We start from the raw sequence: 19,408 nt of genomic DNA, 5'->3' as shown, positions 1-19,408 counted from the left end.
TCTAGAAGAATGTGTCAAGGCCAAGGGCACATATACAAATTTTTTGTATTCATATATCAATGCAGTTGAGATTGCATCATATGGATTATGTGAGATTCTCACATCAGAAAAGTCTAGAAAAGAGACATGGAACAAAGGAATGAATAGCTTGAAGATTATTTTTTATCATTGTATGAAGATTTATGTAAAGGACTTCTTATGATAAGAAGTTTGCAATCTTGGTGTATTAGTGCTATCTTGTAAGATTGAGAAGTGAGCAAACTTTTGTGAAAGCAATATATGCAAAGTTTTATCTAGTGATCCAAGATTGAGCTAAAGATTAGAGATCATACAAGGAAGGAAAATAATAGTAAATTACTTCTTTGAGAAGTGAGCTCTTCTTGTAGTTGAAATTGCATGTTTGAGGAGTGGACTTTTCTTGCATACATTATACTACAACTCCTAATAGGGATTCAAAGTCTCCTAATAGGGACTAGTTATACTGAATTTTCTCATTGACTCCTAATAAGGCCCATCCTCTAACAAGGAACATATATATCAGTATATTATCTAGTGGGTATCATCCCCATTGGGGTTTTTCCTTGGCTAGGGTTTCCATAGTTAACAAAATATGGTGTCATGAGTTATCTTTGTATATTGTTATTGTTATTGTTCAACATTATTTTATTGCCTTGTTATGCATAGTTTAAAGTTAGTAATAATATCTAGTTGGTGACTAAAATTTGTAGATTACCGAGTCACCCTCCCTCTCAGTAATCCCTATTTCTAATAGTGTCTTCCCTATTGACTTGTTGACTAAGTCATTGAAGGTAAATTTTGCTTGAGAGAGGATCACATCCCATGTCTTCTCATGTTTCTTTGTTAGACACCATAAAAGGTTTCCTAATGATCTATTGACTACTTCAGTCTGCCCATCTGTTTGTGGATGGTAGGAAGAATTGAAGGAAAAAAAATTTCCCAACTTTTTCCATAAGTTCCTCCAAAACTAACCTTAAAATTTCACATCTCTGTCTGAGATAATGGATGTAGGAAATCCATGAATCTTGACTACTTCCTTAGAAAATAAGTTAGCAATATGTGAAGCATCATTAGAGATGTTGCAAGGAATAAAATGAGTCATTTTATTGAATCTGTCTACAATAAGAAAATGTTATCAAAACCTCATCTTTTCCTTGGAAGACCTAAGACAAAATCCATGCTCATACTATCCCATGGCTTGGTTGGAATATATAAGGGCTAATAAAGGTCTTGATTTGACCTTACTCCCTTTTCTATATGGCATATTGTGCAAGTCTCAACAAATTTTTTGACATTAGTAGGTAACTTGGGCCAATGATAATTCCTCCTTAGGAGTTCTATAGTTTTTTTAATCCCAAAATGACCTCCTAATGTTCCACAATGCTTCTCTTTGATAAGGTTCTCCCTCATGGAGCATCTAGGAATGCAAAGCTGTCCTCCTTTGAACAATTGACCATTCTGTAACAAATATTTAGAATATATTGTGTTATATGCATCAAATATTGTAGAAAAAACCTTACGCATTTCAACAAACTTTGGTTCATCCTTGTATAACTGCTTAATGACATCAATCCCCATGCTTTGCACTTGGGCTTCTCCCAGAAGGTGACTCTCCTACTAAGAGCATTTGCTGCTTTGTTTGCAGTACCTTTCTTATATTTGAATGAAAATGTGAAGGCTTGGAGTTGCTCAACCCACTTTATGTGTCTACAACTCAACTTGTCTTGGCTATTGAGGAAGCTTAGTACATGATTGTCTATATAGACAATGAATTCCTTATGAAGTAGGTAGTGCCTCTATTTATTTAGTGCCTCAACCATAGCATATAGTTCTAGGCCATATGTACTATAGTTTTTCTTGGCATCTTTCAATTTTTTAAAGAAGAAAGCCACTAGTCTTCCCCCTGAATGTGAAATGCTCCTATGGCAAGATTACTTGCATCATTTTCTACAGTGAACAATTTTTTGAAGGTAGCTATTACCAAGATTGGCTATTGTTCTACCCTACCTTTCAAAAATTCAAATGAATCTTCTGCTTGAGTTTTCCATTAAAACTTTATCTTCTTGCATCCCTTGATGGTATCCAATAGAGATACACATATGTGACTAATATTTTTGAAAATTTCCTATAGAATGTTGCCAATCCATGGAAACTTCTGACTTCCCCTATTTTCTTAGGTGTTGGCCGATTGAGGATAGCCTAAACATTTTTAGGATCCATCTTCAAGGTACTCTTTGAGATGACAAAGCCCAAGAATGTCAATTCTATCTACATGAATACACACTTTTCAAGGTTGATTTCCAACTTCTTTTCATGTAGCCTTTGAAGGACTAGTTCCCAATGTTTAATGTGTTCCTCTTTGGACTTGTTGAAGTTCAATATGTCATCAAGATAGAACACCACAAAATTACCTATGAAGTCATGAATAACTTCATTCATCATCCTCATGAAGGTGCTAGGGGCATTATTAGGCCAAATGACATGAAACCATTTATATAACCCTTTAGTTGTTTTGAATGTTGTTTTCCACTCATCTCTAGGCCTAATCCTTATGTGATGGTAGCATGATTTAAGGTCTATTTTGGAAAAGTAGCATGCTCCTCCAAGTTTGTCTAGAAGATCGTAAATCCTAGCTATAGGGAACATAGATAGCTTATGGTTATCTTGTTGATTTCACTAGAGTTAGTGCAAAGTCTCCATTTGCCACCTTTTTTAGCGGCCAAAACACTAGGGACTACATAAGGACTATGACTCTTTTGAATGAGTCCTTTAGCCAATAGATCACTGATATGCCTAGATACCTCTATATCCTGATCAAGGTTAAGTTTATATGCAACCTTGGTGGGAAGAGGAGCACTTGATATGAAGCTAATGTGGTGTGAGATGTCCCTCAAAGGTGGGAGTTCATTCAGGGTATCTCTTGTAAGTATTCCTTTGTACTTCTACAATGGATCCTTTACTTCTTTAGGCACTTATTGGCTGACTACTTTCATCTTAGGTTTGAGGACTAGGGAATACCCTATTTGAAATTCTTTGATGGTATTCAACATATTTTGTTCACTACCATGACAACTAACTATTCTTTGGGTTTCTCTGAGTGAGGTTCAAGGTTGGGAAGAAGATTTTATTTATGTCCATCTTTTGTGATTTGGTTTTTGTTAGTGACACCATCATGTTTGGCCTTAAGGTCATATTGACATGAATGACCTAGTAAAAGGTGGAAAATTTCCATGTTTACAATGTCACAAAGGACTCTATCCTTACTATATATTATTTGAAAATCTACCTAAGCCTATTCATTTATCAATGTTTTTCTCCCTTTTGTTAACCAAGATATATGGAAGGGATTAGGCTGGGGTATTCTTTCTAGATTAAACTTATCTACCATTTCTTTAGAGACAATACTTTGAGTAGAATTAGAATCAATAACTATTTTACATACTTTTCCATGGCTTTTGCAATTGGTCCTCAAGAGAGTTTTCCTTTATGGAGGTTCCACTGGTATAGGTGCTTGGGTCAATATCCTCTTTATCATGAGAGTAGCCCCTTCTTCACTAGTACAATCTTTGACACTTTCATCATCATCATCAACTACTCCCAAAATGATGTCAAGAGAGGGCTCTACAATTTTGGAATGAAGTTTTTCAAAAACATGGCCTAGGCACCCAAAAGAGCACAAGTAGGTCTTAAAGCACAAAAATCTCCAAATATTTGGTTTATGCTTGAAATGGGAACCTATGAATTTAAAGGGGAACCTATGTTTTATGTGTGTCTATCTTCCAACTACTTGAAAGGGCTATTTGAAGACCTTTCTCAACTAATCTGACCAATTTTCAAAGGTTGTGACCATTGGGAGTGATTAGGTGAAAGTTTTTTAAATATAACAAAAAACTATTAGCCTTGCCGAGTAGTTAGAATTAGCTAAGTACACAATTTTTAGAAGCCTCAAAACACACCTATCCTATCCTAGGACTAAGATGTTCCTAATGACCATAGTAACAAACCCATGGTTTATAAAACACCACTGGTGACTAGGCTTTATAAGTAAGCTTGATTTATTAGATAACTATTTCTACCTATTAAAAATGTCTCTTAGGCACAAATACCCTTGAGTAGAAGTCATAAAGAGTTTGAAATGATGGATTCTCTAGAGAGTGAAGGGTTAGGTGCTCCTACACCATCTACGTTCTTGCACATGAAAACCTTTTCTTCTGATCAACTATCCCTATAAATAGAGAATTTTGATCTTTTTTAATTTAACCACAATCATTCATTTTAGGGTTAGGTAGAATTCAATGAATCTACCCACTTTTCCATTTGGTTCCTCTAGAAACTTTCTCTACAATCTTCCTTATATTCACCTCAAAATGGTTCACCTTGAATTATGTGCCACTAGCTCATCATGGTAATCTTCTACATGCCTCACATAATTTAATAAATCAAAATAGTTGGCTCAGATTCATTCAATCTTTGATTTAACTCTATTTGCTATCACTCGACATCTATAATATTTTATCACTCAGCCAACACTAGTTCAGTTAGAAAACACTAAAGTTTACTGATTCTTGACACCAACTAAAATTTACTCGGCATATATCAATATTTACTTGCACTATTTGTCATGTTTGCTTGACACCTCTTGATTTTCACTTGGCTTGCACTAACTGCTTGGCAAGGCTTGATAGACACTTTTCTTACTTGATCTTCTACCAGTCTTAACTTGAGTAATCTTTCTTTTCAAACTTTAAGTAAATAAACAATACTCTATAGTATCAATGTCTTACTTGGTCTTATTTCTTCTTTTACATACCAAATAACTCAACCTTTCTCTAGGTGCTTTTGTTATCTCCTCTTTTTAAAACCTCTTCATCAATCAACTAAATGATAGATTTCAAACCAAAAAAAATTTGTCTTGCCAATAGGTAGCAGATTTGACATCATTAACAAAATAATGATTACTCCATTATACGTTCTTCACTTCAAAAAAATCTCATATCAAAAAAATACTCATCATTTACTAGTAGCTCAAGTATTGATAGAAGGTCTTCAATGCACATGCACTTAGAAAAATTGTGATAAAGATGACACCTACAACTACTAGGGTGTCATTGAAAACTTATTATGAAAATGACACCTAGGACTACTAGACTATCATGGAATTTTTTTGATGAATATGACATATCCAACTACTAGTATGTCATGGAAAACTTGTGATGAAGATGACCCTTAACATTCACTAGAGAGCTTATTAACATGTTTCGTTATTTTCAAGATCTACACTAAATTGGCTATCAATGTCGAGCATCAATTTGTCTTTCATCTCCATAGGAGCTCCAATAATTTGTGTAGCCATTCAAGAAGAATATTGTTGTAGGTTTCCTTGTTTGTCATGGTGATGCTCCCTTGGATTAATTTCAGACCCTTCTTTTTCCTATTCTTGACATACACACAAAAACCCATCACCAAATTCTCCTACATGGTAAAAATCAAACAGAAAGTTGAGTAAAATGAATTAACATACCACTAATCCTTCACACAAAGTCTTTGTCATTTCTTCAAAAAATGATTTACCTTCTAGTTCAACCACAAGAATCTGTCACCTATATCCTGACCTTACATTGTATTTTTGCATGTTTCATTGCAATTAGTCTTCCCTATAAGGGTTACCATTTTGATCAATAACAAATTGAATGATTCCAAAACCCATAGTCTAAGTTCTAGAAGTGAAACTTTCCTTGATAGAATTTGAATTTGAAATTTTGTATAAAACCCATTATGCATTGTCCCTTCACCATACTATTTCTTTCATTGTGTATCATCCCTCTAATCATTTATTTGATGAAATTAAGCCATTTTTAGGTAGTTACTTCATTAATTAGGCCTAATTAGGCCTTTGGACAAGTGACTATATTTTTACATAGAGATAACACAATCACATTATGTCTAGTAAAGTCATACTAGACATAACGCGATCACATTATTTCTAGTATGAAAATTTAGTTATATAGAGAGTAACACGATTGTGTTTTGTTAACAAAAAAACACAATCACATTTAGGCTTGGTAATAGGTACGTTTAACTAACCAAAGGCTTGGGTTGATGTTTTCCCTCCATTTTTCATAGGTTTAGACATTTTTTAAAGTTTTAATATCAATTCTCATCTTTGACTTTATCAGGTTTGCAAATGGTGAAGTGAGTATCTCTAAAATTACCACCATAATCTCACACATTGTCTTACCTTTCTAACCATATAATGTTTTTAATTTTTGGACAAGATTAGCATTGTTGATTTTTCTATATGAATGTCTTGACAATCCTCTTAGACATATGTCTAGCATTGTTTACATAATTTTGATTTACTTGACAAAATGGAAAATAAATTATATATTATTATTCTAAACTTGATCCTATACACTTTTTTTTTTTTTTTTTAAAGATTCTTTTGATGCAAGTTATGCATAATGCAACAATAGGTACTAGAATTTCAAGCTGAAGTCACTTCAAAGAATCATAGAAAAAGCTTCTTGTTAGAAAATTATGAAAAAATTCCCAATTCCTAGATCTCACTCTTACCTATCATCCTACCAAAGGGGTTTTCAAAATACGAAATATAACTATATGTTTTATTGAGTGCACATGAACAACTATGTTATGTTTTTCAACAAAATATAAGAATAGTTTTCGTGCATGTGATATTTGACCCTCTTAATCTTATCCATTTAAAAAAACCTTCGTAGTTTAGAAACTAGACTTAGAGTACTCAAATTTTTATGTTTTGTATATTTTCTCATTTTCAGTGCATGACCCTCAAATGGTTCTTCCACTTATACCCCCATTTTTCGACACCATATTGGTGTACTAACCCAAGGAATAGCAACAAGTTTTCCATATTTTTGGTAGGTCAATCCTTAGGCATCTTGACTATGACTCTTCTCAAGTGGACATTTTAATTTTAAATGATAATAGTATGAACATACTAATCTAACCTAAATGACATTAAAAATTCCCTAATCTAATTTGAATTTATTGATTAGAATAAAATAATTAAAACAATTTTCTTAGTATAAATAAACATATTCCCAATCATGATCACATTGTTTGAAAGGGAAAAGGAAAATAAATTTCAAAATGCTTGAGCTAGAAATAACTTGTTGCATAAATATATATATGAACAAAAGCAATGAACATGCACACAAAAAGAAAATAACAAAATTTGGTGACAACAAAGAAAATTCAATAAATTATGTATACTTTTACATGCATCTAGAAAAATGGTACTGTAAATAGGTAACCAAATCCTTCATAATGTCCAAAATGATAGAAAAATAGAGTTTAATTTGTAAACCATATAAGTTAAATTGAGGAAGAATTAGAAACTTTGGAGAAGAAATAAAAATTGGAAACTTTCTAATAAGATTAACAATGCTAAAATGAAACTTAAATTTTTAAATTTTTAAATTTTAAATTTTTTTTTACATAACAAAAGATCACAAAACCTCGAAGGCATTACAACATTTCCATCCAAAAAAACAAATTCAAGGAATAAAATTCCTACAATAAACCTATTTACTTAATTAATATTATTTGAATTAATTTTAACCATTTAATGAATAAAATTAGAAATTTGGGCACATTCCAAACAAACCTCCATTGTATATCAATTCATTAAAGTCAGATTGTAAACACAAATGCTAACACTCATGATTGGATTCTAGTATTATGGGAACCACTATCAATACATTGTATGAATATGTAGCAAGCAAAGCACTGGTTGAAAAGTACTTTGACATATGTCCATTCAATAACATGAGTTCTTTGATAGATGGCCAATCAATGTATCCAAACTTCCATGATCACATTTGACAAAGGCATAAAACGTGGATTTATATTTTTCCATTGCATTTGTTGAAAAAAGTTAGCCCTTTTTCCTCCAAGGTTTCTCACATGTTTAAAATTGTTACTTTGAATTCTAGAAAGTCTGAGAATGTTGAGCATGGCATGGTTACCTCTCCAATTTAGATGGGCATGTTGGATAGCCAAGTGCATCCAGAAAGTATAGGGGGAAATAGGATGCCTGCGATGAGCATGGAAAAAATCCCACTTAGCAGAAAGACACCACGAAAAAAAGAGAGAACATTGAGCAGGGGAACCAAGTTTTAGAGAACTTGAAAAATCAATTATGGAGTTAGTTAAATGGAATGAGGACCTGAAGGACAAGTTCAATAGGGTGGCCAATTTCTTGGTTCGAGTCATGCACTCAATGACCACCACACTCCATCTTATGCAAACTAACCAAGACCTAGGGACCGATGATAAGGAGGTGGAGATGAATCACACCATATATGGCTTCCTGGTTGATGAGTAACCCTGATTACTATTGGAGAATCTGAGGAACTATAAATTTTTTTGGGCGAGCCCCCATTTTGGCTGCTTCTTAATTTCAAAAACACTAAATTCACTCAATTTAGTTCAAAAATAGCCTTATGGCTGATTAAGGATGGAGGTAACCTAATCTTTAGTTTTGCATATCAATTACAATTTAATTAATTATATAGTTTAAGGGAAGGGTTAAAATTCAACTAACATCCTTAGGAAACACTATGATAAAGTTATAATAAGGATTGAATTGAGGCTAGCCCTTAATAAAGCTTACAGTTTGAATTTAATAAGGTTTTCTATGGAATTATGTCATAGAGAGTGTGTCTAGGTAACGAAAATAGACCAGAGAATTGAGGAATAAGTAGTAGAAGGAAAATTCTATAAAAAAAATTAGATAAAAAAATGTAGTGACACATGTATCACTGTCATATGACTACAGATTGAAGTCTGTTGCAAGCATATAGATCAAAGAGTAGAAAAAATGCATTGAAAATTTCAAAAGGAAAATTTGACCTTTATAGAATTATATTGAACAAATTTATTACATTAGCGTAAGAGAGTGGACAAATTTATAGAGAAAAATATGGAAAATTAGAGGCAAAGTTAAGTATGGTTCCTGAGATCACAAAGCATGACATTTTTATTGGCACAAATGTCTACAGATTTGAAATGTTATTAAAATACTTGTTGCAACTTTCTCTGTTTCTATTATTATATTATAATTCTCTCTAATTCTATTATTATATTGTAATGAGATTTCCTTTAATAATGCAAAATTAATTTTTTTCATATCGCTGGACTATGGTACTTAACTTGAGTTCATTTGATCAAACGAGTTTGCTTCTAAACATGCATGTTGGCATAGGAATAGGAATGCGTATTCCAAAAATTTTGAATTCTTTGTTTGGATGAACCAAAATAGAACTAGAATACGAAGTAAAATAGGAATACATATTCCAATTTTGGTCCAAGAAAGGGGTTTTGCAATTCCACCCAAATAGGTGTTATTTGAATACGTATTCCTATTGCACTTTTTTTAATTTTAGAAAACATAAATTTTTGGGTCTGCAAATTCCCATCAAACATTGGTTGAACTAAATGGAGAATAGGAATACGTAGCCCCATTTTCTATTCCAAAATACGTATTCCTATTTTGCTCGTCAAACGGGCCCCTATAGTTCCAAATAGTCAAAACATGACTGTGAAAACTTCAGCATCATTACAGATTTCCAATATTAAGAAAAATAATAGAAAGAAATATATCCATAAATTGTGGGCACTTCAATAATGTTGAAGTTAGAACGTGGGTGGGAAGCAACACAAAAAGGCAAGGGCTAATGGTTAGGAAAGTAGAGCCTTCCATTTGAATGGAAACCCTATATTTCTCTTTCAACGATGATTTTTTCTTTATTTTTTTGGGATTTAATAAGCTCAAATTTTGGGATTTAACAAGCTATGTAGATCCAAGCATTTCCTTCTACTACACCATAACCATGATTTTTCCTGCACTAAAGAGTCGTCTCTAAATTCTAGAGGAACTCAATAGAATATGAAGCATCTGGTCAATACTATTTGACGATGCTATAGAAGAACCTAATCTTTCCATCACATAAGCATGTTCGCTATTAAAATTTAGCCTTGGACAAATATTCACATTATTGTTTGTGCTATTAGGGTTTGATTTGAGACCTGGCTTCAAATCGGTGTAATCTTCCAAACTTAAACTAGCACTTTCAAGAATTTGAGGTGCTTGATAGCCTTGTCCAAAATTCTAGCCGTATCGAGTTTCGAACCTTGGGGTATCAGTTTCTCCAAAGACTAAATCTTTTCATGCATTTTACTTCTCTTGTGATGAGCTGCAATGCTCTGTATCTCTACCCGAGGATATTGTGGCTTAGGATAGCTCTGTAACTTTGTCAGCTGATTTAAATGCTTTGTCCCATCCTCCTTCGACTGTAATGATAGTAGTGAGCGTAAAAACTTACGAGAAAGTGGTCAACATGGAGGAAAGCTCACATCTAAAGAAAACTACAAGGACAAAGGAAAAATGAGGCTCATCGGTGGGGTTAAAACCCTAGCAGATAATGGTAAGCCTTAAGAATTGAACTGCATGGAAGGAGGAATCTTAGGGCTCATTGGCTAGTGAGGAATAAGTAGAGGAGAAACCATAGGGATTTTCTCCATGACGTCTTCCAGTGTACAAAAGGAGTTTTTCCTTCGTGGCTCGACAAATACTTCTTTATAGCATACCTCTAGGAGAGTTGGCTGAGTTTTCCAATCTAAATTGTTGAGCTCGACATAGCCATAATCTTCATCTCCAGTAAAGTCCAGCATTAGAATAAAGAAACAATCATGAATTGGCTGGCTCTCTAGCTCAAATTCACACTTTTGTGGCCACTTCTCATTAAAATTGTCAATGTTATTCATTTGAACGGGCAAGCTCTCAAATTTAAATTTTCTCTCCTCTTCATTGAAGGACATAAATGTCAATTCATCTTGTTCCCAGCTCAAAAGCAAAGCGTTGTTATTAGCAGCACCATATAAAAGATCTTGCTAGTTTAGAATCAATTGGTCCCATGACCAAAATTGCTGCTCCAATTGAATTGGTCACATGGAAATGTTGCTTTCCCCATAAATGGGCCTTCATGAACACTCCATTTGAAAATGTCCCACTGCAAAGCATAAAGGCCACTACATATGCTCCAAATTAATGCATTAAACCCTAAATTTGCCTCTTTCACCTAGCAATCATAACCCCAAATTACATGGAACCTTACATAGCCATTGTAGTAGTCTTTTGTGGAGAAACTACACAAATTTCTACCTTCTTTAATATATTCCTTCCTTTATTGTATTTCGTGTAGCTTGGGATGGTCATCACTACAGAGTTATTTTACATTCTCCAGTTGATAGAGTCCAAAAATTTTGGTGAAAATTATGATGACCCTCTCACATAAAAAATTAATCTTTAGAATCAGGACAATTTAAATTTTCTCACTAACGAGTCTAAATATTAGATTCTCTTTAAGAAAACCTAAATTAGTGGATGTTGATGCATGGTAGATTTCATTAAGGGCCCGTTTGGTTGCTAGAATAGGAATTAAGAATTAGAATAAAAATTAGAAAGGGAATAGAGTTTATGAATGGGATTTAGAAATTTTTATTCCTATCATGTTTGGTTCCCTCGAATTTGATTAGGAAGAAGAGTTGAACAACTTTGTGTAGCAACAAAATACCTTTCCAATTTATATTCAATCTTTTCTATGTGTGCACAGAACTTGTTGTCATTTGTCATTCAAATCAATTCCCTTCAACCATATGCTTATGCTGATAGCAGACTTTCATAAGTCCAAGGTGAATTCCAAAAGTCCTAGTAGGGGGTTCAACATCCTAGCAATCCATTTGTCTGATTCCATTTCGAGACCCTGCAGCTCACTCAACCCAATTCACATGCACCAATGGCTGGAGCAGCAATACCAACATCATTGGCATCTGATTGGGTAGGCATCCATTTCATTTTCACCTTGGTTGGAAGAAATGGCTACTCAATCCCTTCAAAATAAATTGCTATAAACCCCTCACATTTGATCATTTTGATATTTGTTTTGCTTATGCCGGCTAAATTAGCAGACTTTCCATGGGTTTCAACGCACATAAACTTCGTTTCAATGTATCTTACCCTCCCATCACATTCGATCACTCTACGCAGATTTTAAAAATCTTAATTTTGGAAAAGGCAACATGAGAATGGGAATAACTTGAATGACATTGTACATAAACTACTCCAAGAGTACACAATTGTGTAGTGGCCTATGTTAATAAATATTTTCCAATAATAATATGAAGCACATGTTCATTATTATATCCATGATCAAGAATATACATTTTATTCAAAATATCACTACTTTCTTATCGTGATTGTACTCACAATTTGTGAGTGTGGTTTATTCAACTTCCCCTAGGCTAATTCCTACTAAGGATCTTGTCAATCTGACATTACTACATTGAAAGAAAGAATCAAAGGTCATTTTAAACACACAATCTACCATTGGAGTGTGAATGGAAAATCAAATCAAAATTTAAGACCAACACCCATAACATATCTTTTGCACTTGTCCTTTAAATATTCCTCTATCCCATTTAGAATCAAATATTCTCATTTTAACCTATGCTAAAGAGTGTTTCTATCATCTTTACATTCTTTAGAAAAGATTACATGGAGAGGTCTCCAAAGCTCACTTTTAGGTTACATATTCGTATCCATGTTTCCCTCCTTATATACATGCTCAAGTGAATAATTTAAGATCTATATAATAAATCTTGGATCTCATTGGTCTATGTATTACATTTCTAACTCAGTCTAGTTAGAAACAATTATCTTGAGTCCCTTCATTGCCAATATTTTCTAGATTTTTTATAGTTAATTTTATTTTATTTTTATGGCATCAAGTAATGTCCAAATCTTCAATATTGTTCATTTCTACCAACAATTTACTTAGGGCCACTCAAATAAGATTCTAAAGACTATCTCAATTTATATAGCTAATGTTTTGGTTTTAACAAAGGTTCGTTTTGTCTAGATAAGGCTTACTAAATAATGTGCTTCCATATTTATGATATTTGATTATTTTGTGTACTGAAGTCTTTTATTTTTTAATTAACTAGCATAGTGTTCAAATTTTAATAAATTCTTATTTTGGTCTTGTTTAGTAATGTCTCAAGTGTAAAGGTAGTTTGTTAAAAATCTTATATAGTTTCTTCCTTCCAAATCTACCAAATGATAATTGCTAAGGAAATCACACATAGGCTATTCAAGAATACATTAAGTTCAAACTAAAATAGATATAAATTCTTGGCTTAAGAATTCATTTCATAACAAATGAGATCAAGAAAAATCTCTAGGATAGTAATCTAATCAAGAAAAGAAAACTTCTAGGATAGTAATCTAATCAAGTAAAGAAAACTACAATGATATTATGACATGTGTTGAGGAACTATTTATGATATCCTAAAAGGTTCTCAACACTTCCCCTCCTTGAAATGCACCTCAATATGACTAGACTTCGAACTCACTTAACTATGAAACTACAATTTTTCTCTTAAATTCATATATATTGTTAATCCAAGGTTCATACCAATTCATTGTTTCTATTTAGTTTATTTATTTTTTCTTTTTATTTATTATTACCTTTATTATATTGTAGAAAAGTTAAACTCAGTTTTATCTAAATGCTTACAACATAGTTTTTTACATTAATCCAATAATATTTTACTTATTCTTATACACCTTTAAAAATCTATGTATTATACTATTTAAGAAATTCAATATAAAAAATATAGTAACGACAAATTATAAATAAAATATAAATTAACATATTAGGTAGACATCCAACACTTGATAAATATGTAATATAATATTAGTATGATTTCATTTACACAAATTGTCCTTGATATAAATCTTATGATAATGATAAACTCCCTAAACTTACTTTCAAATAAGATATCTTAGGAAAATTAAACCCTATTAAATCATTAAAAATTATTTAAAAAAACATAAATGTTTTTATAATATGTTTAAGTTTAAGTCATTCACATACAAATTTTAAGCACACTTTCAAATTCAAAACGCTTATAAGACAAAACTAAACACCAATTGACTATTAAAAAGAATTTTATAAGAAAACATAAATATCTATATAACAACTTTAAATTGAAGTTGGACTGATAGACACTTCTGAGATTAATGTTTGTCATAGCCTAGTCCCTAATGAGAGAGAATGAACAACTCTTGTTTGACTTGGTTTATAGATTCTATTATTAATAATCGTAAATCAACATAGGACAATACAATAGAAGCTGAGGAAAGATCCCCACACATATAATTTATTCCATTATATTCAATGCTCTCTCATTCTCACTGGCATTTATTATACTTGACAAACATTTGGAAAAATAACTGGATATTCATTCGACATTTTCTTCAATTTGACATGTAAGTGAAAAATAGGACTAGCAACTAGAACATATGGACTCCAATAATGTCAAGGCCCATGAAACACAAATGGAAAATACAGTCATCATTTGTGTCTGCAGGCATGTTTGAAACTAGTCAATGGCTGATTCAGGCTTCATATAGCATTTTCTATATGATGAAAAGGATGCATATATACAAATTCAAATGAAAGGCATTTTTCTTATTGAGCTTGATAAACAATCATCTCGTCAACCAGGCCTTCATGCTACTTTACTTTTTTATTTGATTATGTTTAATGAATAGTGAAAAAATAATAGGATTCATAAAATAATTTGAAATCAAGAGAATACAAATAATAGAAAAGGGAATGAAAAAAATAATATTAAGAAGAAATGGCGAGCAGATCGAAAAGAAGAAAAGAGAAAAATGCAAAAACTTCTTCAAAAGTAGATATTCAATACAATTGCACTCATGTTTATCCTAAATAACTAGGGTTTTCAAAAAATTTCCCTGAGGTTTCACTAGTCAATAGATCGCATAATACCATATTCAAAGGAAAACAAGCACCAAATACTTTGGTCAAAAATTCTCAAGCATTCCCAACTACTCTAGTAAAGACCTCAAACTCTTTCACTTCATTAGCTAGCCTACAGGATGTGGAGATTAGGGATGGTCAGGATTGCATCCTGATTTGGGAGGTCAATGTTTTTGGTAGTCATCTTCATTCTTATCAGTCCCCAGGCAAAGAGTTACTTTCAGCCTTAATAAGCAGATTTACTTCTTTAATCTAACTAAATATGAAAGTTGTAACCTAACCCCAAATTATGCCTAGTAGATAGATTTTTCCATTAAACCACCCATTGGTCATTTTATCTCTTCCCAGGAATCCCTAGCTCCTCATTCTTTTAAAGCATACATTCCTCCTCATCGTAGGTCATCACTGTCATGCCCTTCTCTCCATCCTTTCTTACTCTATTTTCACCACAACCCTACACAATTATATCTAGAAGATGAGGTCCTAATTATAAGTGACGAAGATAGCAAAGAATTCTAGCAGGAATGCTAGGAGGTCAAATTGGTTGCTTTCTGGAACAACCCTAAAGAAGAGTTGCATATTCTAATTGACTGGTTGGAGGATTTCTACAGCTATCGGGTAAGTGTTTCTCAATATATTAATAGATTAGTCTACATACATTGTGGTGAGGAGGTAGTGAAAAAAGACTTCCTCTATAATTTTGACTATTTTTTCAAAGGTCATGCGGTTAATTTTTTTGAATGGAAACCAAATTGTGATGAAGATAATTTAAATTTCTCAACTCAAACCTAGTTCTCCATAAACCCTATCCCTCTGGAGTTAAAACAAATTGACATTATCAAAAGGACAAGAAGATCAAGGGGAGTCTTGATTGGATTAGATGCTTCTGTTGAGTGTTGTAACAACATAAAACTCCTAATCAAATGTAAAGCAAACAAAATGACTCTTAAAACAATCAAAATTATTATGAACAGATCAACATACAAATTAAACTTTTAGAGGTGTGAAGGCAAAGTTACAGAGATAATTAGTTTTGATCACGAGCGGAAAATTTCCTTAAGAACATTGCAAGCCACATCAAATCTCAACGCATCCTTTCCCATGATCAAAATAAGGCATCAAAGAATGTTGCAAGAGGAGTGCTCCACCGAGGAAGATGAATTGATGGTCACAAGAGATAACTCAGCCAATGAAATGGTAGAAAAGTCAAATGAAGCTAAAGAAAAACATATTAGTAGTCAATCACCCCTAATCAATGGTAATTAGAAGGAAAGAACCAAAAAATCACAAGAGAACAACAAATGAAATATTCAATCAAATATACTCAACAATATAGTCAAGTGTAAAGACAAATTGAACTCAATAGTTATGGTGGAATAGAAAGATCCCAATCTCAGTTCAGAGAAGTCCCCTAAATTAGACAAGTAGCCCAAATTACAAAGCATAGTAGTTCATAGTAAAAAGTCTAAAAGGAAAGAAAAGAAAGTTAAGGAAAGAAAAGGTCCATGAAGTCAGTCAATGAACAAAAGAATTTAGATTCTAAAATAAATATGGAGGTTAATAAGAGAAATGATAGTTTAATCATAAATAATGATGAAATAGAACACCCACCCTTATATGAAGCAGATAGAGTCAATGAAAAGACAAAATAGATTGAAGACAACCCAAATGTTTAGAGGCAATAGGTAGAAAAATCATCTCCGATGAGCTTATCTGATAACAAGAAGATTTTCAAGCAACTAACCAAATACTGGCAAACTCCCACCCCAACGGGAGAGTATCCTGAAGACAAATTCAATTTAAGCACTATAGGAGGAAACATGCCTAAAGACATCCCAATCTTAGACTTCCAGGATTTTTTAAATAAGGAGAATGAAGAATTTGAAGTAGAAGCTTTAAAAGAGGATGAAAATTAAAATATAGAAAGGCTTTCAGAGGAACTAACCTGAGTTTTTGACTTCAAAAATGAGGACAATTGTAGCATCTCATAGAAAGAAGAACTATTGTATCAAGTACTACAATTGGGAGGAGAAAATTACACTTTTGAAAAAGAAAATAAGTCAAAAAAAGACATTGATATATGGTAGTTAGAGGATTAAGTGAGGCTAAGGACAAAGTCACCTTGGATCACCAAAGCATAACAGAATAGATACTACAAGAGCTGGTCAATAAAGAAAAGGAGGTCAAGGAGAATAATCAATCTGAGATAGTTAAAGACACACAAGAGAATTTGGAATAGTTGGGCTTAAAAATGAACTAGGAAGGGGTTAATTCTCCTAATTTTGTCAGGACAAAACTCAAAAAAGGAAGAAAATCACTCAAGGAAGTCAGAGAAGTAGATGGTTATCCCCGTGAGCAGCAAAAAATTAGTCAGCTTTTTAATGAAGGGAAGGGGAAGTTCCTTCTTAAGGATCCATGAAGATGACCATGCAGAATGCTAGGGGCTTAAATGCCCCTAGCAAAAAAAGATTAATAAAATAAAATTTAAAATTATTTGAATCTGAAATCATTTTATTATAGGAAAGTAAACAAAACAAAGAAGAAGGTTTTAGATTAGGTAAGAAGTTAGGTAACTAGAGTATCACTATGCAAGAATTTGTAGGTGCATCTGGGGGTTTAGGTTTTATTTGGAATCATAGGAATCTAACCTTAGACATTTTAAGAAAACACAATAATTGGATTAGCAGTTCAATCAAAAGCTTGAAATCAAATCTCAAGTTCATTCTAATTAATATTTATGGTCCAACGAACAATCAAGAGAAAAAAATTAGTCTGAGAAGAAATCAACCAATTCATAAAGGATCAACAAAATAGTCTTATCTTATTAGGAGGAAATTTTCATACTATTTTAGACCTGAATGAAAAATTAGGGGTATTCCAATAGATCCCTCAATCTTCAAAAGATTTTTAGAAATGGTGTAATTTCCCCAATTTGATAGATATCTCTTCCAAGAATGGGAACTTTACATGGAACAAAAAATGGAAGGATTTTGCATATATACCTAAAAAACTAGATAAGTTTTTTAATAAAGGTGATCTAGACATAAATAACTTAAACAGTCAAATCCTTGATTTTATTGATTATTGGTTCTGACCATTTCCTAGTCAAAATTCAATTTTCTGAGCCTCATAAACCTACTAGGAAATCATTTAAATTCAAAAAAAGCTGGTTTTTAGATTCCAATTTTTTAGATAATATAAAGGTGTGGTGGTTAGAAGGTAATTTTGAAGGATCTAGGATGTTTATCTTCATGTCCAAAATGAAGATGCTAAAAGAAAAGATTCTCAGATGGAATAAAGAACACTTCAATAACATTTTTAAAGAAAAACAATACATCAAAGATAGATTAAAGGAATTAAATCTCAAAATCATAAAGAAAGGTATGAATTAAAATAACTACTTTTTAGAAAAAGAATCGCTCACTAAACAATAGGATATTCTCTCCAAAGAAGAAATTTTTTGGAGACAAAAGTCAACGGAAAGGTGGCAAGAGGAGGGAGATCGAAATACTAAATTTTTCCATAACTCTAACCTCTATAATAGACCCAAAAGTAAAATATCAAGTATTTGAAATCACTTGGGTGTTTTGACTGATAAATCAAATGAAATATCATAGATTTTCGTGAACCATTTCTAGAAAGCATTAAATAATTTTGAAGGGTCAAACAGATTGGCTCGAGCCAACTTTCTTGAAGTTATTCCTAAATTGGTTACAATGGAAGATAACATATCACTAAATAAGCCCATAACATTATAAGAAGTCAGAATGGTGGCGTTTAATATGAACCCTAACAAATCTCTAAGTCTAGATGGATTTCAGGCCTTTTTCTATTAGAAATGTTGGGACATCATTAGTATAGAACTCTAGGAAGCTATTGAAGCATCAAGGAAGGGTGGATCTTTGTTATCTGAACTTAATCACACCTTTCTCACTCTAATCCCCAAAAAGAAACAGCCTAAGAGTCCAGGAGACTTGAGGCCCATTTCTATATGCAATACTATTTATAAAATATTTTCAAAGATATTAGAAAATGAGCTAAAATTAATCCTTTCAAAGATTATCTCTGAGGAACAGACATGTTTCGTTCTATGTAGATCTATCCTGGATGGCATTCTTTCCATTCAAGAAACTATTTATTTTCCCCAAAAGAATAAAGAGGTGTATATGTTCATGAAGCTTGACATCCAAAAGCATATGATATGGTGGAATTGTGGTTCCTCTGCAAAACCCTAGAAGCTTTTGATTTTTCCCATCAATGGATTAACCTTATTTTCAAATGTATTCCCTCCACCAAAATTTTTCTTATTATTGATGGTCCCCATGAAGGTTTTTTTGAAATCTCAAGGGGCATAAGACAAGGTGATCTATTATCACCATTTCTGTATATAATTATGGCTAAAGCCTTTGGGAGATCTCTCACTAAGGCTTATAACAAATATGAGATTAAAGATATTATCGTCACAAGGAATATCCCTAATATTACTCATCAACAATAAGTAG

The sequence above is a fragment of the Cupressus sempervirens genome, chromosome 6 (genome assembly GCF_028749045.1).
Source record: "Cupressus sempervirens isolate cs-2001-9-10 chromosome 6, ASM2874904v1, whole genome shotgun sequence".
NCBI lineage: Eukaryota > Viridiplantae > Streptophyta > Pinopsida > Cupressales > Cupressaceae > Cupressus > Cupressus sempervirens.
The sequence above is the reverse complement of the archived record's forward strand: the minus strand, read 5'-3'. Positions refer to the sequence as shown.